This window comes from Tursiops truncatus, chromosome 11 (genome assembly GCF_011762595.2).
Source record: "Tursiops truncatus isolate mTurTru1 chromosome 11, mTurTru1.mat.Y, whole genome shotgun sequence".
In the NCBI taxonomy this organism is placed as follows: Eukaryota; Metazoa; Chordata; class Mammalia; order Artiodactyla; family Delphinidae; genus Tursiops; species Tursiops truncatus.
The window spans coordinates 91,475,809-91,502,331 of record NC_047044.1 but is presented as its reverse complement, the minus strand read 5'-3'; the positions used below and the strand labels follow the sequence as shown (position 1 = coordinate 91,502,331).

The 26,523-nt window shown below is 37.8% G+C and overlaps 1 long non-coding RNA gene across 1 annotated transcript; it reads right to left on the bottom strand.

Moving 5' to 3' along the window:
- Positions 1-16,316: 16,316 nt before the first annotated feature.
- Positions 16,317-24,393, bottom strand: LOC141275785 (uncharacterized). Its single transcript, XR_012324076.1, has 3 exons — positions 24,258-24,393; positions 19,790-19,923; positions 16,317-16,399 (listed from the first exon to the last, which is right to left on the bottom strand). It is a non-coding gene; the product is annotated as an uncharacterized lncRNA (long non-coding RNA).
- Between the last annotated feature and the right edge of the window lie 2,130 nt (positions 24,394-26,523).

The following is a 26,523-nucleotide window of genomic DNA, read 5'->3' as shown; positions in this document are numbered from 1 at the left end:
CTTTGCTGAAGATTCAATTTGTACTAGGAGTTTATGGCAAGGCTCTTAGACAAGCATGAGAGGAAAGCAGAAGCCACATGTTGATAATGCTGAATGGCTCTGATTAATAACACTAGCCAATAAAATGGAGAAAAAAATTCTTTATAGGATAAAATACATAACAATTTTATTAAATATTTATCAGTGTTTTCCTGAAGATAACATATTAGGGGCAGTAAGAACACTGACAAATCTTCCTCCAGATAAAGTATACACAGTATCTGAAACATATTTATATTAATAATATTTTACCTGTTCAAAATTAATCAAGTGAAAGGCACTCAACAGCACTACTCAGGAAAATGCAAATCAAAACCACAATGAGATATCACCTCACACCTGTTAGGATGGCTATTACCAAAGACAAAAGATAATAAGTGTTGGCAAGGATGTGGAGAGAAGAAACCCCTGTACACCGTTGGTAGGAATGTAAATTGGTGCAGCCACTATGGAAAACAGTATGGAAGTTCCTCAGAAAATTAAAAATAGACCTACCATATGATTCAGAAATCATTTTTCTTGAGATATACATATATATATATATATATATATATATATATATATATATATATGTAGAATGAAATCAGCATCTCAAAGAGATATCTGTGATCTCATGCTCATTACAGCATTATTCACAATAAGCAATATACGGAAACAATTTGTGTCTATCAACAGATAACTGAATAAAGAAACTGGCATATGCACACACACATACACACAGAAAATAGACTATTATTCAGCCTTAAAAAATTAAGAAATCTTGCCATTTCAACAGTACTATACAACATGGATGAATCTGGAGGACATTATGCTAAGACAAAGAAAGAAGCTAGACACAGAAAGAAAAATACCGCATGATTGCACTGATAAGTGGAATCTAAAAAAGTCAAAATTTCAGAAGCAGAGAGTAGAATGGTGGTTACCAGGGGCAGGGAGGTAGGGGGCAGCGGGGAGATGTAGTCAATGGATAACAAGTTTTTGTTGTACAGATGAATTAGTTCTAGAGATATAATGTATTACATGGTGACTATAGTTAATAATACTGTATTGCATACTTGAAATTTGCTAAGAAAGTAGATATCAGGTATTTATAATACACACACATACACACATAAAAGTAACTGTGTGAGGAGGTGGATATCTTAATTAGCTTGCTGTTGTAATAATTTTATTATGTATTGTATATCAAAACATCATGTTGTACACCTTAAATATATACAATTTTAATTTTAAAAATGTTTAACTACAATTAAACAAGGAAAGTTATGTTTCTATATTGACTGGGAAGTTCTTTCTATGCACCTCTTAAAATAGTGTTGAAATAATTAAAAAATATAGAGCATACCAAACAAACTTCATTTTCAGCTTTTTATTTTTTTTTAATAAGGTAACAGAACAAATCATTTTGATCACCAAGGGGATCTCTGGAAAACCCCTAAGTGTAAAAGATATCTTAAGTTTTATCCCTAAATTTAAGTTCTAATTTTGGATGGAAAAAAATAAAAAAACTATAAGAGGAGATATGGTCATGATTAAGATAGGATCATACATACCTTAGAACAATAAATTGTTAGAGCTTAGCTGTCTATTAATCAAAATGTCAATAAGGTAATTTAAAAAACATACCAGACAGTAACACAATTACAAGGAACCTTAGCTTTTTCAGAAGTGAAGCCCTGAAAAATAAAGTACAGTAGAAGGCACAGAACATTATTTTAGTGAGAAAACAAATCTTTTCTATATGAGCAGAAAGTAAAATATAATGTTCTATTTTTGCAGAAATAGAAAAAATTCCATCCTAAAATTTACATGGAATCTCAAGGGACTTCGAATAGCCAAAACAATCTGAAAAAGAACATAATTGGAGGTCTCACACACTTCCAGATTTCAAAACTTATTACAAAGCTACAGTAATCAAAACAGTGTGGTCTTGGCATAAAGACAGATATATGAAACAATAGAATAGACAACTCAGAAATAAACCCTCACATATTTGCTCAAATGATTTTTGACAAGGATGCTAAGCCATTCAATACAGAAAGGACAGTCTTTTCATCAAATAGTGTTGAGGAAACTGGATATGCAAAAGAATGAAGTTACACCATACACAAAAATTGACTCAAAAAGAATCAAAGATCTGAGAGCTAAAACTGTAAAACTCTTAGAAGAATATATGGGGAAAAAGCTCATGACGTTGGATTTGGCCATAATTTCATGGATATATACCAAAACATAGACAACAAAAATAAATTGGACTACATCAGAATTTTAAACATCTGTGCACCAAAGGAAACAACAGAATGAAAAGGCAACCAATGTAATAAGAGAAAATATTTGCAAATCATATATCTGATTAGTAAATACCCTGGATATATAAAGAACTCCTACAACACAAAACCAGCCATAACAAAGCAAATAACTCAAAAAATAGGCAAAGGACTTGAATAGACATTTCTCCAAATAAGATACACAAATGGCCAACAAGCATATGAAAAGACACTCAACATCACTAATCATTAGAGAAATGTAAATGAAAAAATAAAAGCCACTGAGATATCACCTTACACCTATTAGGATGGTTACTATCAGAAATAAACAAAAAACTGAAAATAACCAATCTTAGCAAGGATGTGGAGAAATTCGAATTTTTGTGTTGGTTGGAATGTAAAAAGGTACAGCTGCTATGGAAAACAGTATGGTGGTTCCTCAAAAACAGTTATCATATAATCCAGCAATACCACTTCGGGGTATATATCCCAAAGAATTGAAAGCAGGATCTTGAAGAGAAATTTGTCCACTCATGTTCACAGCAACATTATTCACAATAGCCAAAATGTGGAAGAAACCTAAATATTCACTGATGGTGGAATTGATAAACTAATGTGGTATATACATACAATGAAATATTATTTAGCCTGGAAAAGGAAGGGAATTCCTACATATGCAACAACATGAATTATGCTAAGTGAAATAGGTCAGTGACAAAAAGACAAATACTGTATGATTTCACTTATATGACGTATCTAGAGTAGTCAAATTCATAGAAACAATAATTAGAATGGTGATTGCCAGGAGGTGGGGAAAAGGCAGAAGGAGGGACTTTTAATGGGTTTCGGTTTTGCATAATGAAAAAGTTCTGAAGATTGGTTACACAAAAATAGGTTATATTTAACACTACTAAATTACACACTTAAACATGGCTGATGAGGGACTTCCCTGGTGGTGCAGTGGTTAAGAATCTACTTGCCAATGCAGGGGACACGGGTTTGAGCCCTGGTCGGGGAAGATTCCATGTGCCATGGAGCAACTAAGCCCATGCACCACAACTACTGAGCCTGAGCTCTAGAGCCCATGAGCCACAACTACTGAGCCCATGTGCCACAACTACTGAAGCCTACGTGCCTAGAGCTCGTGCTCCACAACAAAGACAAGCCGCCACAACTACTGAGCCCGTGTGGCACCACTACGAAGAGTAGTCCCCGCTCACCACAACCAGAGAAAGCTTGCACACAGCAAGGAAGACCCAAGGCCGCCAAGAAATAAATAAACAAATAAATAAATTTATTTAAAAAAATGGCTGATGGTAAATTTTATGTTATGTGTATTTATCACAATTAAAATTTTAAAACATTAAATAACATTTTACTACCTCTCTATCTGCCAAGACTAAACTTTGCCATTTTAATAGAAAGAAAACCAAATTCTACGTTCATTAATATTTGGCAGGAAATGAGTAATAAGCTCTTTTAAAAATTTTGTTTATGGATAGGTACATCAAAAGTGAGGAAACGGGCTTCCCTGGTGGCGCAGTGGTTGAGAGTCTGCCTGCCGATGCAGGGGACGTGGGTTCGTGCCCCGGGCCGGAAAGATCCCACATGCCGCGGAGGGGCTTGGCCCGTGAGCCACGGCCGCTGAGCCTGCACGTCCGGAGCCTGTGCTCCACAACAGGAGAGGCCACAACAGTGAGAGGTCCGTGTACTGCAAAAAGAAAAACAAAACTGAGCAAACTTTGCAGAACTTTAAAAAATTTTTTCATTTTATTTTTTTATACAGCAGGTTCTTATTAGTCATCAATTTTGTACACATCAGTGTATACATGTCAATCCCAATAGCCCAATTCATCCCACCACCACCACCACCCCCCGCCTCTTCTCCTCTCTTGGTGTCCATACATTTGTTCTCTACATCTGTGTCTCAATTTCTGCACTGCAAACTGGTTCATCTGTACCACTTTTCTAGGTTCCACATACATGCATTAATATACGATATTTATTTCTCTCTTTCTGACTTACTTCACTCTGTACGACAGTCTCTAGTTCCATCCACGTCTCAACAAATGACCAAATTTCGTTCCTTTTTATGGGTGAGTAATATTCCATTGTATATATGTGCCACATCTTCTTTATCCATTCATCTGATGATGGGCACTTAAGTTGTTTCCATCTCCGGGCTATTGTAAATAGAGCTGCAATGAACATTTTGGTACATGACTCTTTTTGAATTTTGGTTTTCTCAGGGTATATGCCCAGTAGTGGGATTTCTGAGTCATATGGTAGTTCTATTTTTAGTTTTTTAAGGAACCTCCATACTGTTCTCCATAGTGGCTGTATCAATTTACATTCCCACCAACAGTGCAAGAGGGTTCCCTTTTCTCCACACCCTCTCCAGCATTTGCTGTTTGTAGATTTTCTGATGATGCCCATTCTTACTGGTGTGAGGTGATACCTCATTGTAGTTTTGATTTGCATTTCTCTAATAATCAGTGATGTTGAACAGCTTTTCGTGTACTTCTTGCCATCTATATGTATTCTTTGGAGAAATGTCTATTTAGGTCTTCTGCCCAATTTTGGATTGGGTTGTTTGCTTTTTTAATATTGAGCTGCATGAGCTGTTTATATATTTTGGAGATTAATCCTTTGTCCATTGATTCGTTTGGAAATATTTTCTCCCATTCTGAGGGTTGTCTTTTCGTCTTGTTTATGGTTTCCTTTGCTGTGCAAAAGCTTTGAAATTTCATTAGGTCCCATTTGTTTATTTTTGGTTTTGTTTCCATTACTCTAGGAGGTGGATCAAAAAAGATCTTGCTGTGATTTATGTCAAAGAGTGTTCTTCCTATGTTTTCCTCTAAGAGTTTTATAGTGTCTGGTCTTACATTTAGGTCTCTAATCCATTTTGAGTTTATTTTTGTGTATGGTGTTAGGGAGTGTTCTAATTTCATTCTTTTACATGTAGCTGTCCAGTTTTCCCAGCACCACTTATTGAAGAGACTGTCTTTTCTCCATTGTACATCCTTGCCTCCTTTGTCATACATTAGTTGACCATAGGTGCATGGTTTTATCTCTGGGCTTTCTATCCTGTTGCATTGATCTATGTTTCTGTTTTTGTGCCAGTACCATATTGTCTTGATTACCGTAGCTTTATAGTATAGTCTGAAGTCAGGGAGTCTGATTCCTCCAGCTCCGTTTTTTTCCCTCAAGACTGCTTTGCCTATTCAGGGTCTTTTGTGTCTGCATACAAATTTTAAGATTTTTTTTCTAGTTCCATAAAAAATGCCATTGGTAATTTGATAGGGATTGCATTGAATCTGTAGATTGCTTTGGATAGTACAGTCATTTTCACAATATTGATTCTTCCAATCCAAGAACATGGTATATCTCTCTGTCTACTGGTATCTTCTTTCATCAGTGTCTTATAGTTTTCTGCATACAGGTCTTTTGTCTCCCTAGGTAGGTTTAGCCCTAGGTATTTTATTCTTTTTGTTGCAATGGTAAATGGGAGTGTTTCTTTAATTTATGTTTCAGATTTTTCATCATTAGTGTATAGGAATGCAAGAGATTTCTATGCATTAATTTTGTATCCTGCAACTTTACAAAATTCATTGATTAGCTCTAGTAGTTTTCTGGTGGCATCTTCAGGATTCTCTATGTATAGTATCATGTCATCTGCAAACAGTGACAGTTTTACTTTTCCAATTTGTATTCCTTTTATTTCTTTTTCTTCTCTGATTGCCATGGCTAGGACTTCCAAAACTATGTTGAATAACAGTGGCCAGAGTGGACAACCTTGTCTTGTTCCTGATCTTACAGGAAATGCTTTCCATTTTTCACCATTGAGAATGATGTTTGCTGTGGGTTTGTTGTATATGGCCTTTATTATGTTGAGGTAGGTTCCCTCTGTGCCCACTTTCTGGAGAGCTTTTATCATAAATGAGTGTTGAATTTTGTCAAAAGCTTTTTCTATATCTATTGAGATGATCATATGGTTTTTATTCTTCAGTTTGTTAATATGGTTTATCACATTGATTGATTTGTGTATATTGAAGAATCCTTGCATCCCTGGGATAAATCCCACTTGATCATGGTGTATGATCCTGTTAATGTGTTGTTGGATTCTGTTTGCTAGTATTTTGTTGAGGATTTTTGCATCTATATTCATCAGTGATATCGGTCTGTAATTTTCTTTTTTTGTAGTATCGTTGTCTGGTTTTGGTATCAGGGTGATGGTGGCCTCATAGAATGAGTTTGGGAGTGTTCCTTCCTCCGCAATTTTTTAGAGGAGTTTCAGAAGGATGGGTGTTAGCTATTCTCTAAATGTTTGATAGAATTCACCTTTGAAGCCATCTGGTCCTGGACTTTTGTTTGTTGGAACATTTTTAATCACAGTTTCAATTTCATTACTTGTGATTGGTCTGTTCATATTTTCTATTTCTTCCTGGTTCGGTCTTGGAAGGTTATACCTTTCTGAGAATTTGTCCATTTCTTCCAGGTTGTCCATTTTATTGGCATAGAGTTGCTTGTAGTATTCTTTTATGATGCTTTTTATTTCTGTGGTGTTTGTTGTAACTTCTCCTTTTTCATTTCTAATTTTATTGATTTGAGTCCTCTCCCTCTTTTTTTTGATGATCTGGCTAATGGTTTATCAATTTTGTTTATCTTCTCAAAGAAGCAGCTTTTAGTTTTATTGATCTTTGCTATTGTTTTCTTTGTTTCTATTTCATTTACTTCTGCTCTGATCTTTATGATTTCTTTCCTTCTGCTAACTTTGGGCTTTGTTTGTTCTTTCTCTAGTTCCTTTAGGTGTAAGGTTAGATTGTTTATTTGAGATTTTTCTTGTTTCTTGAGGTAGGCTTGTATAGCTATAAACTTCCCTCTTAGAACTGCTTTTGTTGCATCCCATAGGTTTTGGATCGTCGTGTTTTCATTGTCATTTGTCTCTAGGTATTTTTTGATTTCCTTTTTGATTTCTTCAGTGATCTCTTGGTTATTTTGTAACATATCGTTTAGCCTCCATGTGCTTGTTTTTTTTTACGTTTTTTTTCCCCTGTGTTTTAAAAAACATATTCATTACTGGTTTTTCAGACTCATTCCTTCTTTTCAGATATTGCAGGCATTAGAAGCCACAGCAAATAAAGTCCACATTCTGCATATCATTTACAATTTTCTATAATCATTTAAGTTTCATCATTAGCTCTCTTTCTATAGTGTCAATCAACAAGGGACATTAGCCCACAACTATTCACAATTTCCCTTGATAAATTAAGTACAACCCATTACCTTGCATACCTGGTTATATTTCTCTGCCACTATTGCCTCTAGAATCATGCACCAGTTATTAAGTTACTGTCTTCTAGCTCCAAACCCACCATTCCATATTTTGCACTGTGATAGTAAAGCTAAGATTCTTCATACAACATATCTGCTTTGCCAGATGGCTCCATTTTATGCTCTCTCCATAAGGGATGTTAGAGGGAGACTGCAAGGCTAGAGGACTGCATCCTGTCTGCGTCCTGTCTCCTTGTGGTTCCTATAAGCATCGCCCTGGCAGTGCTTCTTCACCATGGCAGCAGCAGTTCCTTCTTGTAGCAGCAGTTGAATATAGTTTGCAGTTTTTCCACCAGTGGCCGGATGAACTTTAGTGTGCCTTCAATACCCTTAGAGACACCAGCAGTGACTGATGCCCCCTCAGGACCTATTTGATTCCTCAGAAGTCTAGATTTTAGTGTCACGGGAACTTTCCTCTATATTTCTAAGTTTTAATCATTCCAACTGCTTCCCTTTGTTGCTATAGTACAAAGGAAGCGTGTTAGCTGCTTATTGCAAATTGCTACTTCCATGATATGCACAGTGGTCAGTCACCGACAGACCTTGAAAGAAGTGACATTGGTCGCTGACCATATTTACATAGTGATTTTTGTGTTAAAAGATGAACTGAATCATATTAAAAATTTTAAGAGTTTTTTGAGCAAAAACTGATTTGAAGCAGGCAGCGTGCAATTTAGCAGGTAAAAAGGAGATCCGAGGACCTGTATTTGATGAAAGACTTTATAAGCAGAAGAGAGCAGAAGCAAGGAATTTATACTTGGCAAAAAAGCAAGTTGGTTATGGCAAAGTTGCTTTCCTTTAGAGGATCACAGGGGTCTATCAGGCAGATTAGTAACTAGTGCTGATGAGGTAATTCCTAATTGACTAGTTTAAGATTCCATTTCTGGGAGAGCAGAAACTGTAACCCGAGGTTTATTAGCATAAGCAACTCCATTTGGGGTCTGTTGTCTTGTTTTTTAATAAGACCTATAGCAAAGTTTTTACTTTATGCAATTACTTACAATTAATATACCATGATAATTGAAATTTGAAACATGTTATTGGGGGATTGGTGTTATTTAACTAAATGATGGTGTTATAAGTTGAATGATGATCCTAAAAAATAATTTGAAGTCATAACCCCTTGTATTTTAGAATGTGACCTTATTTGGAAATAGGAGTTTTTGCAGATGTAATTGATTAAGATGAGGTCATACTGAAATTAGTCCAGTATGACTGGTGTCCTTATAAGAAGATGACGTGAAGATAGGAGGGAAGAAAATCATATGAAGATGGAGGCAGAGGTTGGAGTTATGCAGCTGTAAACCAAGGGACACCTGGGGCTACCAGAAGTGGAAGAGGCAAGGAATGACGGAGCTGCAACATCAGACTTCTGGCTTCCAGAATAAATTTCTGTTGTTTTAAGCCACCCAGTTTATAGTACTTTGTTACAGCAGCCCTAGGAAACTAATACACATTGTAACTATATTGGAAAACTACATTTCTCCTCCTGGGTCTTTCTCCTTTACTTTCACACAGAACATATCATTTCTGACACTTCTGGTCACCAAATGTTTGGGTTTTTTTTGTTTGTTTGTTTGTTTGTTTGTTTTTTCTTTTTTCCCCACACCAAGCAATTCTGCAACACCAGCTGGGTGTTGTCCTGCAGTTTAGCTTAATTCTGACACTATGGCCCTGGAGATAGTATCACATCCCATAGGTTCATCACATAGGCATGATCGATCATTGACTCCGTTTTCAGCCTTTCTCTGTTCTCAAGAGAATGAGGTGGGGTGGGACAGAGCCGACAATTCCAAGCTTCAAATCATGGCTTGGTCTTTCCAGTGACCAGCCCTCACCTGGGAGTCATCACATTAGAACAAAAGACACTTATCACCCAGGAAATTATAAGGGTTTCGGGAGCCCTGTGCCAGGAACTGGGGGACAGAGACCAATACATATTTTCTACTCTCTCACAGTAACTAAAATTATAAAATGATACACATGGTAAAATAAAATGTGGTAACTAAAATTCATGCATGTCAGAACTGTGCAAAGTGGGGACTACCTGTAGTCTTAATTACCCATATTGCATATACATTTTAAACAAATTAACTAACTGCTATTTCACAAAGAGACCCAGGAGATAGGATGTTGATACTTGTCATATGTAAGCATTTTAGCACGTCATTGGAGCGTATCTATGATGACCCTCATAGCCACATACATACACACATCACTTAAACACTTTCTTAAGATTGCAAAAATGAACACTTACAGCTGTTTAATAATGTATAAACATAAGAAGGAAAAGTATATATGAAAATACATGTATACTTTATATATACATGCATACTTAATATTATATATATATATATATTATATAATGACCAATTTTCAGTATTCTATCATATTTAGAAATTTTCCATGTAATCAAAGATGAACCTTTAATTAGCCAATATTAGCATCTTAAAATTAACTAGGGATCTTGGAGATTTTGTTTAAGTTGACATGCTATGGAACATAATTACTATTGATATGAAGAACTTTATTAGAACTATAATTCAATTTAATTGAATATATAATTTTACATATTTCATAATCTTAAATTCTTATATTATACTCTCTATTGATTAAATCAAGAAGACAGTTTTTTTTTAAAACCAAAACTATCAAACTAGTCCCATATGTCCAAGGACTCACCATAGTCCTGTGAACTTGGATTTTTATATATAAATGCATCTGAGTTAGAAGTTTTCAATGAGAAGATTTGTTTCTTCTTGAAAGGCCAACACATTTAGAGTCTTAGAAATTCAGGGGTTTTCCCCTGGAATTCTTATGCTCTTTGTAGGTTGTAAGATTTTTTTAGTCTCTATAAACCAACAAAATTGGAGCTCCTTTAACTTTAGAGGCTTTATAATCTAATTTGTGAACAGATTCCAAAAGTAATATATTACCTTGTACTCATGCAATGGGATGTGTATGCTATTTTTAATAACAGTCATAAAGACACACTGAGAGCCCGAAGATTCTCTTCTACAACCTTACCCATGGGCAAAAAGTAAACCCAGAACACAAAAACGCACCAGTCCAGATAGCCAAAGACACGTCTTCTTTCCAGTGGGCACAAAACATTTGCTTAATTCATTTGGATTCACAAAACGTCAAATAAGTGAGCAAAATGATGAATAAGCCAAAATTCTCTGCCATGTCCCATTAAACAAAGAATAGATTCCCACCAAATCAATAGAGATCACCAAAGACTCATATCATAAAATCAGATTTCTAATTCTTGTTGCTACCAATGGGAAACAATTTATCAGCTATGTGCACACCAAAACTGGAACCAAACCTGGCCAAGAACCAAAAATAAAAACAAAACAGGGCTTCCCGGGTGGCGCAGTGGTTGGGAGCCTGCCTGCCGATGCAGGGGACACGGGTTCGAGCCCTGGTCTGGGAGGATCCCACATGCCGCGGAGCAACTGGGCCCATGACCCACAACTACTGAGCCTGTGCATCTGGAGCCTGTGCTCTGCAACAGGAGAGGCCGCGACAGTGAGAGGCCCGCACACCGCGATGAAGAGTGGCCCCTGCTCGCCGCAAACAGAGAAAGCCCTCGCACAGAAACGAAGACCCAACGCAGCCAAATAAATAAATAAATAAATAAAAAACGAATTAAAACAAACAAAAAAACAAAACAAAACAGAGTTGCACAAAAAAGGAGATACAGGAGAGTCAATGAAAGTAAAATTATATTGCTGCCTAGAATTCACTCCAAAGGCCAAAAAGAGAAATGCCTTGAGTATTCCATGTGGTATACTTCCTCAATTTCACTGGCTGTAGTTGGGTGAGTCCAGGTTGGCATCTAGGTAGAATAGCTTCCATAACTGTGAAAGTATAATTTTATTTCTAAAACGTTTAAAATGACTCAACCACACATAGAATGACACCATCAACAATTTTCATTAATGAGGGGACTAGCAGGATTGTAAAGTTGATTTAAAGGAGAATTAGAGAAATTAAGGACTATTAAAACCTTCAAGAAAGACATACAGAAAAAAATGTTACATTTGGTATAAAAGTGATTCAAATCCGACTGGTCCATAATGCTATAACCTATGATGATATCTTTTTATACAACATTTATTACTTATATATCTGCCAGAAAAAAAAAATCTGCATGGTGATATGTACCTCTACAGTCCTAAACCATAGTACTTAATCTTAGAACTAGAGACAACCTGTTAACAGGATGAAGTATAACATTGAAAGGACATACATTAACCTTTTGCTTTAGTTCCAAGTGTTGGATAAATTTTCTTAACAAGAATGAGAGTAAAGTGTGAAAAAAATTAGTTCAAATTTACTTCTTCTCTAGACTTTCATTTATTTCTGTTACTTCTGCCACATTTTTGCATTTTGCTGCGATCCCAAGCCAGGGGGCCCTGCAGGTCACCTAAAACTGCTTTCACTGAGAATTTTTCCCTAATTTATTAGCAAAAGCAAGAATTGTAATACCTTTACTTTCCTTTTAAGCAAATAAATGCTAATATTTCTTTAATAGGAACACTTTTAGCTGAATTTCTAAAAATGGAGAAATGGAGTTTGAAGCAGATCAAGTTCTAATATAACTTCCACATTTCAGGCCGCCTCACAAATAATTATGAATAATTTTTTTACATTTATTTATGCCTGTATAATATGCAAAACTTACTTTTGGCTCTTCCACTCAATTACAACTTAGTTATATGTTTTGAGGTATTTATTCTGTGGTCTACTCCAAGACCTTATGTCTGTCGCATAGGACAGGGGTTTAAGAAAGCAGCATAACTCCTTCTAGCTTGTGATCTTAGATAAATACATTAACTCTTTTTGCCTCACTTTCTTTATCTGGTTTTATGTTGAAAGGAAATATAAATTCTTTCCCAAGAAGGAATATTTTACTGGTTCTTCACTGTCCCAGCCAATTCATCAATCAAGATTCAATTATCCACCCCTCTCTCTATCCATTAGGATTCAATTGATAACAGAAGGCCAACCAGGCAATGGTTCTTATTGTAGACTTACCTAAGAAGCTTGTTAAAATGAAGATTCCTGGCCTTGTACTCAGATATTCTGATTCTATAGAACTGAGATCAGCTCAGGAGTCTGAATTTTTACTCAAGACCTCCCAGGGAATTCTTAAGCACAAGGTCCTTAGAACACATTTTGAAAATAGGCTTTGAAAGCTAATTTTCCATACCAACTGATATGGAGGCAAAACCCAAAATACAATTGGTAACTACAGTGTTAGGAGAAATTGGGGTTGACCTAGACCAAGTGGCAACTATTAAGAAAATAAAACGGGTGTAGTGGTCCAGGCACAGCAATCGCAGAAGTTAAAAGAAAAGCAGTGGGTAATTAGACACTGTAATATGAGTCCTGCCAAAAGATGCCTCACTCCAGATATCAATGGTTTTAACTTTAGAGCAGTGGGATTTGCAAGAAAAATCTGACAACCAGCTTACTAAGAGGTTGCTTAATGTGTACTTCAGAAAAACACTAGACATAACAAAGAATGGTTTAAACCACAGTAATAAAATTACAGGCAGTTGGGCAGTTCTCTGACAAGTTTAAAAGTGAAATATCTGAATATATGTGAGATGAGAAACCCCACAGAAAGGATGATATAACATCACACAGCGGGAGAGGGCAAATAGCAAAACTTTTTGATATTGGCTGTGACCTAACATACCAAGTTCTTAGGACCCAGGACATCACTAATTCCACTTGTCAGAATATGGGCTTAGAGATATGAGAGTTAGCAATGAATTTGTTGCCCAGTTGGCTCAGTCTGATTCTGAACTCATTCTTGCTTAAAACATGATGGCTAATTATTTAGCTGGATGATACGACCCATATTGTGATTGTCAATCATCCTTGGCCTTGTTCTTGCTCAATGGGCCCATGAGCAAAGCAGCAATGGTGGCAGTGAAGGAGGCCATCATGCGTTTATCACCTGGACTTCACTTCACCAAGGCTAATTCATCTGCTAGCACTGCTAAGGATTTAATCGGCAAGCCACAGTGATCAGTGAACAATTAAGAGGAAAATAGAGAGAGAGCCCATCCATGCTTTAAGGGGAAGCAGTCTACCTGATTATAAGTCAACTTCATCAAGCTCTCCTGACAAGTAGAGGACAATGTCTTGTCCTCACCTAGACTCACTCTGGTTGTGTATTCAGTTCCATAGTTATAGTGACATCATATATAAAGTTATTGGATGCATTATGCATCATTATGACACTCCATCCACATTGTCTCACATAGCTCTTCACAGCAAAACAAATGAGGCTGAAGCCCAGAGTATTGTTATCATACTTTGTTGTGCCCACAAGTTGGCTTTAGAAGAAAGAAGAATATTTTATTGAAAATCCAACCAGGGTATCAAATTGGGAACCCCATTTTGAAAAGTTAGAGTCCTGTCTTGTAGAATGTGATAAATGTACTGAACCAGTGACCAACAAAGATACTTTCTCTCCTATAAGGAAGAATGAATCTAGGAAACAAGCAGTGTACTTGAGAGTGGCACTGCTCATCATGGCACCTAATAATTGTTTCAGAATTTTTGTTTCCTGAGCTTGAAACAATGGACTTCTCAGCTCTCAAGCCTTAGTAACCAAGAAGATGGGATGTAGTAATAGTGGAAATAAGTTTGAAGAAGCAGCTACCATCTGGCTAATTCAGGCTCCTATGACACCAAAGCAAGAGGCAGAAAAGGAAGTAATGACTTTAGCTGGATGATGGATCATGATTATAAAGGAGAAATGAAGAGTACAGCAAGAATCCTAGGGAACTCCTGGGGGCATCTCCTCTTACTGTTATCTAGTGGTACCAGGCAGGATCACAAATGATTCATTGCTCTCAGAATGAAAGCTTTGAATCACTCAACTGTGGGTTGGGTGAGTAGGCGAGGGAGGAGAGGGAAAGGAGGAGTAGACTCCTACAAGCTGAGGTGCCACCAGAAGGCAAAGCACACACAGTCTAGGTAAAGGGAGGGGTCAGTTACTAAGCGTCAACACTAGCTAGTGCCTCATGACCAGTTGCAGACGTGACAGCTTTAGCCATAGTCTCTACATCATATTTATTATTATTGCTACTTTGTCTTTTTACTAATTGTAATAGAAATTACAAATTTTCCTTCACTATTCCTTTCTTCCTTTCTTCCTTTGTAACAGAACATTCAGTTTTTATCTAGGTACATGACTACTCAAAATAAAGACTGCTTTTCCTCATCTCTCTTTAAGCTAGGTATGTGCACGTGACCCCATTCTCACCAGTGGAATATAAGGAGAAATGCTGTTTGTGAAAGTCCTTAAGTGGGGGTAGTAGGGACATACCATTTTCACTTCCTTCTTTTTCCTGCTGACTGAAAGAATGTATGTGTGTCATCTTATTTGAGAATATTCAATTCTTACATTCAGGATAAGACAAACAAATGAGATATTTGAAACTCCTAAGAAGTACTAAGCCTAAACACCAGGTAAGCTAGTAGCCTATGAAATACAGGTGAAACTTGTGGAGGGTGTTAACTGCAGATAATGTGTAAGCACGTAGCTTGTGAGACATGGGCAGAATTTATAAAATGTGTTAAATATAGATTTTAGGTAAGTTAGTAACTTGTAAAACATGTTGAAGTTACATATAATAAATGGAGTATAGGGACTTCCCTGGTGGTCCAGTGCTTAAGACTCCGTGCTTCCACTGCAGGGGGAGCGGGTTCCATCCCTGGTGGGGGAACTAAAATCCCACATGCCGCATGGTGTGGCCAAAAAAAAAAAAAAAAAAAAAGGAGTGTATGACAGGACAAACAAGAATGCTAGTCACAGGTAGAAAGGGGTAAAAAGGTCAAGTCACGAGGTGTAGATACATCTCTAGGCTAACAGCGAGGCCATCCTTCAGGCGGCTGCTGTGGTAGGCGGAATTGTAAAATGGCCCCCCAAATTTCTGGCCCCTGGTTATCTACACATCTTCACTTAGTTATTCATCAAACATTGATTTAGGTGTTGCTGTGAAGGGATTTTGCTGATGTATTTGAGATCCTCAATCAGTTGACCTTGAGATAGGGGGACTATTCAGGTGGGCCTGACCTATAACTACTAGAGCCCTTTACACACAGGCCTAGAGATCAGAGACGGAAAGCCAGAGATTCAAAGCAAGAGGAATTGATGCACCATTCCTGCCTTGAAGATGGAAGGGGGACACGTTGCCAAGAATGTCAGCACCCTGCTGGAGCCAAGAGCAGCCCCTAGCTCACAGTCGCTGAGGAAAGGGGACCCCAGTCCTGCAACTTCAGGAACTGAATTGTGTCAACAAGAAGAATGAGCTTGGAAGTGGTTTTGTCCACAGAGCCTCAGACAAGAACTCAGCCCAGCTGAACCTTGACTTCAGCCTTGTGATGCCTTGAGCAGAGAACCTAGTCATGCGGTGCCAGACCTCTAACCTACAGAGCTGTGACTACTAAATGGGTATTGTTTTAAGCTGCCAAATTGGTGGTAATTTGAGACACAACAATAGGAAAGGAATACAGCTACTCATTAGTGATATTCATTATGGTATCATTCTGGCCTCACATGTGCTCTACCCTACAAACATAGATAACACACATAATTGTTCAGCAGGCTAATTAGGGAGCTACACTGGTAGCCAGGCATACTCACCCATTTCTTGCTGATAGAACACATGAGTGTGTTGGTTCCAGACACCTCCTGTCTGCCAAGCTCCCTTGCTCAAATCCTAGCTCTGCTCGTCAAAATCACACCATCAAAGGGGAAGATATGTGTGGTAGAGAGAAAAAGAGAATATATGAACATTATGTAACCCAGGGTTCAGATAATGTGGTCCTTCCATCCCACTTGCATCCTATCTTAAATGTGCAAAATTGTTATCCCATTTCATTTTCCTTGTTTTTCATTCTGTTTTAAATTGATTTAATAAACCATATAATTTGAGCATCTTTACTTGGTCTGCAGACCTTTTTGTTTCATGACTTCTGTGACAGCTTGCATGGTAGTGTACTTAAAGTCTACTGTTGCATCAAGGTAATTTCCCATAGGACAAATGTGGACATAATGGCTGGCACTCAAGCAGCCATTTTGGTCCCATGAGGCAAAAGGTCCATGCTGAGGATGATATTGCTGTCAGATACAAGGAGAAACAATTTAGAAGAAGACTGAATTTCTTATATAATGGAGGGCTGTGACAGCCCTGGATTGCCTACCTCTGACTATTTTTTATGTGTGAGAGAAATAAACTTCTATCTTTTAAAAGTCAGTATTATTGATTTTCCATCACTCACAGCTGAGCCTGACTTTATGTAGTAATGTTTCATGTTTCCTCCACTATTTCAAATAATTGGTTTTTTACATGTGGTCTGGGCTTCCCTGGTGGTCCAGTGGTTAAGACTCTACACTTCCATTGCAGGGGGCATGGATCTGATCCCTGGTCAGGGAAGTTCCGCGTGCCGCGAGGTGTGGCAAAAATAAAAATAAAAATAAAATGTGGTCCGAGGCCTATCAAAATGATCTGTGCTACTTGTCAAAAAATTTAGTTTCTTAGATGCTTAGGTTCTTAGATTCTAAAGACTACGGTAGAGTCCAAGAATCTTTATTAGTGATGAGTGAAGATTGGGTATTCCTATGCCACCAGTATTTGTAAACCACTGATCAACAGGGAATGTTTGTGGTATTTACATTTAGAATTTAGTCCAAAGACTAAAGAAGAGCAAGGAGTAAAACTTGGAGAGGTCCCCAAAGGAATCAGAGGGCTAACATAAAATGCCTGGAGATTTTGAACTGAAGGGGAAAAACCAACTTTGAAAATTACCCCTTGTATTAGTTTAGTGTGGCTGCCATAAAAAAATCACCACAAATTTGGTGGCTTAAAACAAACACACCTTTATTCTCTCATAGTTCTGGGGTTCGGAAGTGCAAAATCAAAGTGTTAGCAGGGTCACACTCTCTCCAAAGGCTCTGGGGGAGATGTGATTCCTTGCCTCGTTTCGCTACTCGTGGTTGCCTGCCATTCCTTGGCATTCCTTGGCTCTTGGCCATATCACTCTGAACTCTGCCTCTGTTTTCACATTGCCTTCTCCTCTGTGTGTCTTTCTAATATCCCTCTACCTCTCTCTTATAAGGATACATTTGATTGTATTTCAGGCCCACCCAGATAATACAGGATAGACTCTTCCTTTGAAGATCCTTAATTTAATCACATCTTTTGCCATACATGGTAATATTCATTCTTTGGTCACATAAGTTAGTATTAACAGGTTCTGAGGGTTAGGAAGTAAATACACCTTTTAGGGGAGGGGACATTTTTTCTCCTACTACACGTCTTAATATCACTTTTTAAAAAAAATTAATTAATTAATTTATTTTTGGCTGTGTTGGGTCTTTGCTGCTTCACGTGGGTTTTCTCTAGTTTCTCTAGTGGCCAGTGGGGGCTACTCTTCATTGTGGTGCGCGGGCTTCTCTTTGCTGTGGCTTCTCTTGTTGCGGAGCGCTGGCTCTAGTTGTGCGGGCTTCAGTAGTTGTGGCACGCTGGCTCAGTAGTTGTGGCTCACAGGCTCTAGAGCGCAGGCTCAGTAGTTGTGGCACATGGGCTTAGTTGCTCCACGGCATGTGGGATCTTCCCAGACCAGGGCTCTAACCCATGTCCCCTGCATTGGCAGGCGGATTCTTAACCACTGTGCCACCAGGGAAGTCCAATATCACTTTTTTTTTTTTTTTTTGCGGTACGCGGGCCTCTCACTGTTGTGTCCTCTCCCGTTGCGGAGCACAGGCTCCGGACATGCAGGCTCAGCGGCCGTGGCTCACAGGCCCAGCCTCTCCGCAGCATGTGGGATCTTCCCGGACCGGGGCACGAACCCGTGTCTCCTGCATCGGCAGGCGGACTCTCAACCACTGCGCCACCAGGGAAGCCCCAATATCACTTTTTGATAGAGTAGTTAAACTGTGTATTAACAACAATTTGAATACATTTATAGTTTTTCACACGATAGATCATAAGGAGACGTTTCATGCATTACACCCAAAAAGTGAAATATACAGGACATAAAGTCATACTAGCTACCACCCCCACTAACCTCTTTTAACTCAAGCCCTACTCAGCGAAGCCACCTTGAATTGCATTTCAGGATTAATGATTAGATCAGGGTAGGTACATGATTGGAGGGAAGCTAGTTTATAACCTATGAGATTACCTGTTAAACATGTGATTGTAAACATCTAAGACAAACACCCTAGCTTCCTCTGTAATTTTGACTAAGGAGTTTGAAATGTGGCGAAGATTGGCAGTTAGCAGAGAGATGTGGATTTAATAGTCTGGGGGCGGGCCTGAGATTTTTTCTCTCTCTTTTTTTAATCAGCTTTCTACTAGTTCCTATGTACTTCATAATTGGAGATCTCAGTTGTATTGAAAAGATTATGGTATATTGAGTCAAGTATGTAAATCTTGTCCCTCCCACTTACTAGCTTTGTGGTTGTCACTTAATCTCTCTGATTCCTAATTTCCTCCACTATGAAGGTTATATCTACCTATCATGGTTGTAAAGACTGCATGACACAAAATATTTAAAATACCTGGCACAGTACTAGGCACACTGGAAACCCTCAGTAAATGGAATGTACTAAGGGCTTTAAGGCAGTAAAGAAACAGATAAGGTGACTAAAACTACAAACATGGTCAAGTCACAAATTTTAAGGAATTTGACAAAGTTCTCACGGTCTTTTGCATCTCTCTATATGAAATGTTATCAGGAGCCCACTGGATACCTGTACACCAGATTCAGTCAAGCTTAACATATGTAATTTTGTTAAAATTTCTCTTCCTACCATATGTGATTATATAATGATAATAAGGGATATCATTATATCCCTTATTATCTGACCATCTGTAGATTGCAGGTCCCATGAGACTGTATCCTGGTCCTACTGGGGCATTTCTTGTTTATATATGGTAATGATGTTATATTTCAACACTAATTGACATTAACAAGACTATTTTCATATAGTGGGAAGGTATATTCACATGAGTCTGGCAAAATGGAAGTCTTCAAAGATAGGCAGAGTTCAACATCACTAATTATCAGAGAAATGCAAATCAAAACTACAACGAGTTATAGCCTCATACCTGCTAGAACAGCAGTGCACTGTTGCTGGGAATGTGGGTTGGTACAGCCAATATGGAAAACAATATGGAGATTCCTCAAAAAATTAAAAATAGAACTACCATATGATCCAGCAATTCCACTTCTGGGTATTTATCTGAAGAAAACAAAAACACTTGAAAAGATATATGCACCCCATGTTCACTGTAGAATTATTTACAATAGCCAAGATATGCAAACAACCTAAGTGTCCATCCACAGATGAACGATAAAGAAAATTTGGTATGTACAAACAATAGAAAATTATTCGGCCATAACAAAGAATGAAGTCTAGCTATTTATGACAACATGAATGGACCTCAAGAGCGTTATGCTAAGTGAAATAAGTCAGACAGAGAAAGACAAATACCATATGATCTCTCCTATATGTGGAAGCTAAAAAACATAAAGAAAATGAAACTTATAGATATAGGGAACAGATTGCTGGGTGCCAGAGACAGGGGGGTGGAGAGGGTGGGCTAAATGGGTGAAGGGAGTCAAAAAGTACAAACTTCCAGTTTAAAAAAAAAAATCGATAATCCCTGCCTCCCTTTTCCTCTTTTTGCCATTTGTTTGCTTAAAAAGCTGGTTTATTTGTATGTAGAATTTCCCATTTTATAGATTTTGCTAATTGCAAACATGTTCTTCTATTCCTTGTATTTCCTGTAAACTTGTTAAATCTAGAAATTTTATTAGATTAGGGTTCAATATTCTTTGGCAAGCATGTGTGCTGTATACTTCATATTGTATTGCATCATGAGTCAAATAATGCCCTTTTTTGTGTGGACAAGATTGGCTTTGAGTTCAGGTATTGTTAGCCTAATTCATTCATCATCGAGTTTCCTAACAGTATTTCAGCTAATGCCATAGTTTTCAAATCGTAGTCCATAAACTCTGGGGATCTCTGAAATTCTTCCAGGGAGTCTGCAAGGTCAAAAATATTTCAAAATAATAATAGACATTATTTGCTTTTCCTCTTTATATTCTCACAAGTGTACAGCAGAGTTTTTCAGATGCTACATGACATTCTTGTGTTTTAAATTTTTCTCAGTTTTAATTTCTAGTGTAATTAATATTGAGATATATAACTTTCAAAAAGAAAACCTCCTTGTGGTGTCCAATAATTTTTAAAAGTGTGAGGCATCCCCGAGAAAAAAGTGGAGAACAACTGAGCCTATGAATTTAGTAGCCATTGATGATTATTCCCTGAATTTATTATTTCATTAGAGGTTGTAAAATATTAATATTAAAATGTAAATCTGATCTTCTCCCTCTTCTGCTTAAATCAGTTCTGCTTGTTCTTCAGTTAAAGTGAAACATCTGAGGGACATGATAGAGTATCCTATTATAGATTGATGATGTCTATTGGTGCTTTTGCACTGAGGAAGTTTCTATTTCTGGACACAAAGCAAGAGATTGATATTCCAGGATTTACCCAGAGAGCCAATACTGGAGAACAGAGAAATTAACAGAGTTTTGTCACAGTTTTTGCTAGAGAAACACAATTGAAGGCATGAGGAGCTAAGATGCCAGTAAGAAGAGAGGAATGGAGAATTGAGGTTGACATGCAGAGAGTTTCCCCTTGTCGTTTGCTAAATTCTTAAGTTTTACAATTCTTAAGCTAAGAAACAAAGTAGAGTGCTTCCAAAAATTAGAGTGGAGAGTTTTGCAATCTCAAGGTACTAAGGAGGTAAAGATTAGAATTTAGAATTTTCTGGGGAAGGGCTCAGGGTAACATATCAGGCATTTCGTTGAAAGTCCTGGAGAAGTATACCATAAGCATAGGGGAAAAAACAAGGGCAGACAAAAATCCTTACCCAAATGGTGGCCCTTTGATTAAAGGAGCACCTATTGTCTTCAAAGAAAAAGGGAGGGTAAATCTTCTCTGAAGGAAACAATATCATCTGGAGATTTTACAACTTCTATACATGATATCTAGCATCCAGTCAAAAATTACTAGGTACGCCAAGAGACAAGAACATAAAATAGATAAGTGAAGACGAAATAGAGGACAGAAATAGATCCACAGCTGATCCAGATATTGAAAACAGCAGACAAGAACTTTAATGTGTTCAAGAAAATCACAGTAGAGATGGACAAAACTGATGAAAGAATGGAGAATTTAATCAGAAGACTGGAATCTATATAAGGGAATCAAATGGAATTTCTAATTCTAAACTGTAGAATCTCACCTCAGTGGTAACTGAACTTAACAACTTAATGGAAGGGTCCCACAGTAGATTAGCACAAAAGAGATCATTAGTGAACTGAAAACAGAAAAATTTTCTGAAGCACAGAAAGAAAAAAAGAATGAAAAATACAGAAAAGAGCATAAGAGAAATGTTAGCATAATGAAAAAGTCTAATATGAATCTAAATGATGTTTCAGAAGGAGAGGAGAAGTAAGTGTCTGAAGAAATATTTGAAGAGATAACAGCAGAAAATTTTCCAAAATTCTTCCAATTGTTCTCTTCTCCTTTACTTCTTCCCACTCTCTCATCTTTTTTTTTTTTTTTGCGGTACGTGGGCCTCTCACTGTTGTGGCCTCTCCTGCTGCGGAGTACAGGCTCCGGACACACAGGCCCAGCAGCCATGGCCCACGGGCCCAGCCGCTCCGCAGCATGTGGGATCTTCCTGGACCGGGGCACGAACCCATGTCCCCTGCATCGGCAGGCAGACTCCCAACCACTGCGCCACCAGGGAAGCCCTCTCATCTCTTTTTTCTTCTTCTTCTCCCTGTGTTTTAGCTTGGATAATATATATTGATTTTCTTCAAGTTCACTGATCCTTTATCCTACATCCAGTATGCTGCTAAGCCTATACAATGAATTCTTAATTTCAATTATTGTATCTTTCAGTTCTAGAATATATACTTGCTTGTTTTTTAGAAATTTATTTTTATTAAGTTCTCTATATTTTAACTGTTTTTTTTTTTCTTGCGGTACATGGGCCCCTCACTGTCGTGGCCTCTCCCGTTGCGGAGCACAGGCTCCGGATGCGCAGGCTCAGTGGCCATGGCTCACGGGCCCAGCCACTCCGCGGCATGTGGGATCTTCCCGGACTGGGGCACAAACCCATGTCCCCTACATCGGCAGGCAGACTCTCAACAACTGTGCCACCAGGGAAGCCCTATTTTAACTGTTTTATATGTCTTTTCCCCTGTTTTCCTTAACACATTCCTAATAGTAATTTAAAAGTTCTTGTTTGCCAGTTCCAACATCTGGGTAATCTATGGTTCTGCTTTTAATGGCTGTGTTTTCCCTGTTGACAAGTCACACTTTCCTTCATATTTGCATGTCTCATTTCTTTTTTTAATTGTATGCTGAACATTATATATCTAAAAATTTATGGGAACTGAAATATTATTTTGTCCCAGAGAGTGCGTGTCTTTTCTACTGTCAGGAAGCTAGACTGAGAAACATTACTTTGATCCAATCAGGATTATGCTCTGTTGGGTTTAGATTACAAGTTTATTTTGTTTGAGTTCACCTCAGGTTTCAAACATCTTGAGGGTGAAATCTGGAGTTCTCTCCTGTGTGTATAACATACCCATTCCTCTGGCAGGACTTTTAGACTAGGCATTGTGAGACTGACTACATCTTACCTGGAAGCATAACTCCTGCAATTAACAAATTTATTATTGCTTATGAAAGATAATTTGGAAAATAATTCCAAATAGAAAGACAAAACTCAATCAAAATGCCATCACTTCAATAAAGCTACATCATTATTTTGATGTATTTTCTTACAGAAATTATCCTAGGGCTAGATAGTTTATAATTATTTCATTATTTAATTGAAATTCTAAAAGTAAGTATATACTTTGATTGAGGTGAGGTTACCTAAAAAATATTTTTTTTTGTCAAATCCTAAAGGAAAATAATATTTATAATGAGACTGCTTGTTTTTAAATTTTGTCCAATTTTCTTTGAGAAGGAGGCATCCACACTTTTGCATTCTTGCAAGATCATTAGGATGGTAAAGTCAATTCATTATGGCTTCTTAAATTATTATTCTCAGAATTTTTGTTGGGAGTTGTGTGCTGTGCCTATAAATAGTTCTTTTAAACAAATCTTTTTAACTAATACCCAAACCTTCTAATTATGGAGGTATTAATTTTGGTGACTCTCTTAGATAAATAGGTCTATAACTGTCAGTAGCTCTTCTAAAAGGGTAGATAGGTCATATATTTTCTGAACCTTTGCATATCAAAGAATAAAATTTGTTACTTTTCTACATGAAAGACAATTTAAACATAATTTCTAATGGCCCATCCTTTCCCTCCCAAAACTCTTACAATATTGCTCAATTAAGTATTTGGTATTTAATATAACAGAGGAGAAGTCTGATGTTAATTTGATTTTTGTTCTTTGAAATATAGCATATTGTGTCTCCATTTTTCACCTACCCACCAAATACCCACCACGGCATATATACCCTCTTAAGCCCATACCAAGCTGAAGTGAAGCACTGGCCATTGCTCTCTGAAGGTTATCTTAGTCAAATGTGGTGATGAACAGACAAAGAGGTCATATATTGACCTTGACAAGTTCCAGATGGTCCTCACTCTCCTTCACTTCACCTCCAACTTGTCTTCCTATCTGCCAAACCTGTTGATGAGCAACAGACACTTGGTTTAAACACAGAGGCAATAACTAACTACGCAGAGGCAATAGCTTGCCCTTTGCAGTCCCACTTAGGCAGCTATATATGCTTTACTTTTCTGATTAGTTAGTTGGTGACTCCTTCTCTGTTCCTTCAACTAGCCTTCTCTGGCTGTTACTTCCCCAGCTCCTACTACAGGTGTAGAAGGTTTAAATCCTATAGTAAATCTCTTATCCCATAAGACTTATTAAGATCTCTGCTTCTCTCACTAAACTCAGCTGATATTGTTATTGGTACTGAAAATTGTTCCAGGGGAACAGAAACATGATGATGGGACTTTAGAATTGATTCTCTGATCTACCTAAATTTGGGATTAATGACCCTGTTGCCAGTAATAAAATGGTAGCCTATTGCATGAAGTGGCAAAATAGTTACTTAAATTATAACACATGGTCATGAGAAATCAACTGCCTATAGAAATAGCTGATACCATAGATTATCTTAGGGGAAAAACAATAGTGTTGGTTGATTGCTTCCAGATGCACTATAGAACTTGAAGAAAGAAAATGATTAGTTCAGAACTTTAAATTCCCAGTTTTAGATCCAGGTAAGGAACAAGATGGCTTCTATGACTGCCCTAAAATAAACCTTTATTTCTTTTAGCTGCAGAGTGTCAAGGTTTCTGACCAAGCCCAAAGTCTAGTCATGTGGATGGCTAGGTTACAATGCAAATTAAAATTATAACATCAAATGGTCTCTTATATTAATGTTAGAACATTGATTGGAAGGAGTGAGAGAATTGGGGTGGGAACATAGAGGAGACTCCATTTAGGCTAAGAACCCAAATTTTGTCAAGCATCTTTTGCATCAGAAATAGCCTTTTGTACTCTGTCTCTGTAAATTAGTCTCCCCTTGTCTGAAGAACCAGTGATGACCTTTCCTGAACTGGTTGATTTATAGGGTCCAGTGATCCAGGGTATGGACTTGGAAGGTACCCCTTCCAAGATAAAGTACAAGTTGTTTCATCTGATTCTTCCTACCAGTAAGGATGCCTATTGGGCCTCTTTGGATTTTAGAGACAACATACTCTGATCCACTTACTGGATAACCCAAAAGCCTGCTGGTTTGGTGTGGATCCTGGAAGAATCTCAGCATCAGATTGAGGCTTCTGCACAACCTGCTCTGTCATTTGGGCCATATAACTCAGCAGATATGATTGTGCTTGTGCTTTCTTTGGTATGGATAGGGATACTGTATGAAGCCTTTGGCAGGCTCCTATAGGATTTTGAAACAGAGCTATGCCATCTTCTGCAGATGACTACTGTCCTTTGAGAAATAGCTCTGTCCTGCTATTGGCCCTAATACAGACTGATAGCTTGACCACAAGCCACTAAGTTACCATGTGACCTCAGCTGCCCATCATGAACTGAGTATTGTAAGACACATAAAACCCTAAAATTACGTATGCACAGCAGCACTCTATCATCAATCTAGATTGGTCTTGAGAAACTCCTACAGAAAGTAGTAAGTTTTATGAGTCTGGTTCCATCTCCTGCTACATTGCCTCTTCTCTCTCTTGCACCTGTGAATGCACTGAAAATTCCTATAACTAAGAAAAATTTGGGCCTGGGTTACAGATGGTTCTGAATTCTATGCTGGCACCACCTGAAATTGGATGGCTGCTGTCCCACAGCCACACCCTGGGGTGGACCTGAAGAGTACTGGTGAAGGAAAAACCTCATTGGGCAGGATTTCAAGTGGTACATTTAGCTGTCTACTGTATCTGGACCAAATAGTTGGCCAGAAGTATGGATCTACATTCATGGGCATTTGCTGACATCTGGCTGGATGGTCAGGGATGATACAGAATTGGAAGACTGATGACACAGCGTCTGGGGTAGAGGTATGTGAATGGACCTCTCCAAATGAGGACAGGGTATGGAGATATTTGCATCCGATGTGAATACCACCAAAGGGCAACCTCAACAAAAGAGGATATTTATAATAAGGCAGAAAAGATGACCCATTCTGCAGATGTCAGGCATCATTTTTCCTCAGACATCCCTGTCCTTGTTAAATGGGCTTTTGCACAAAGTGGTCATGTGGTCAGGGAT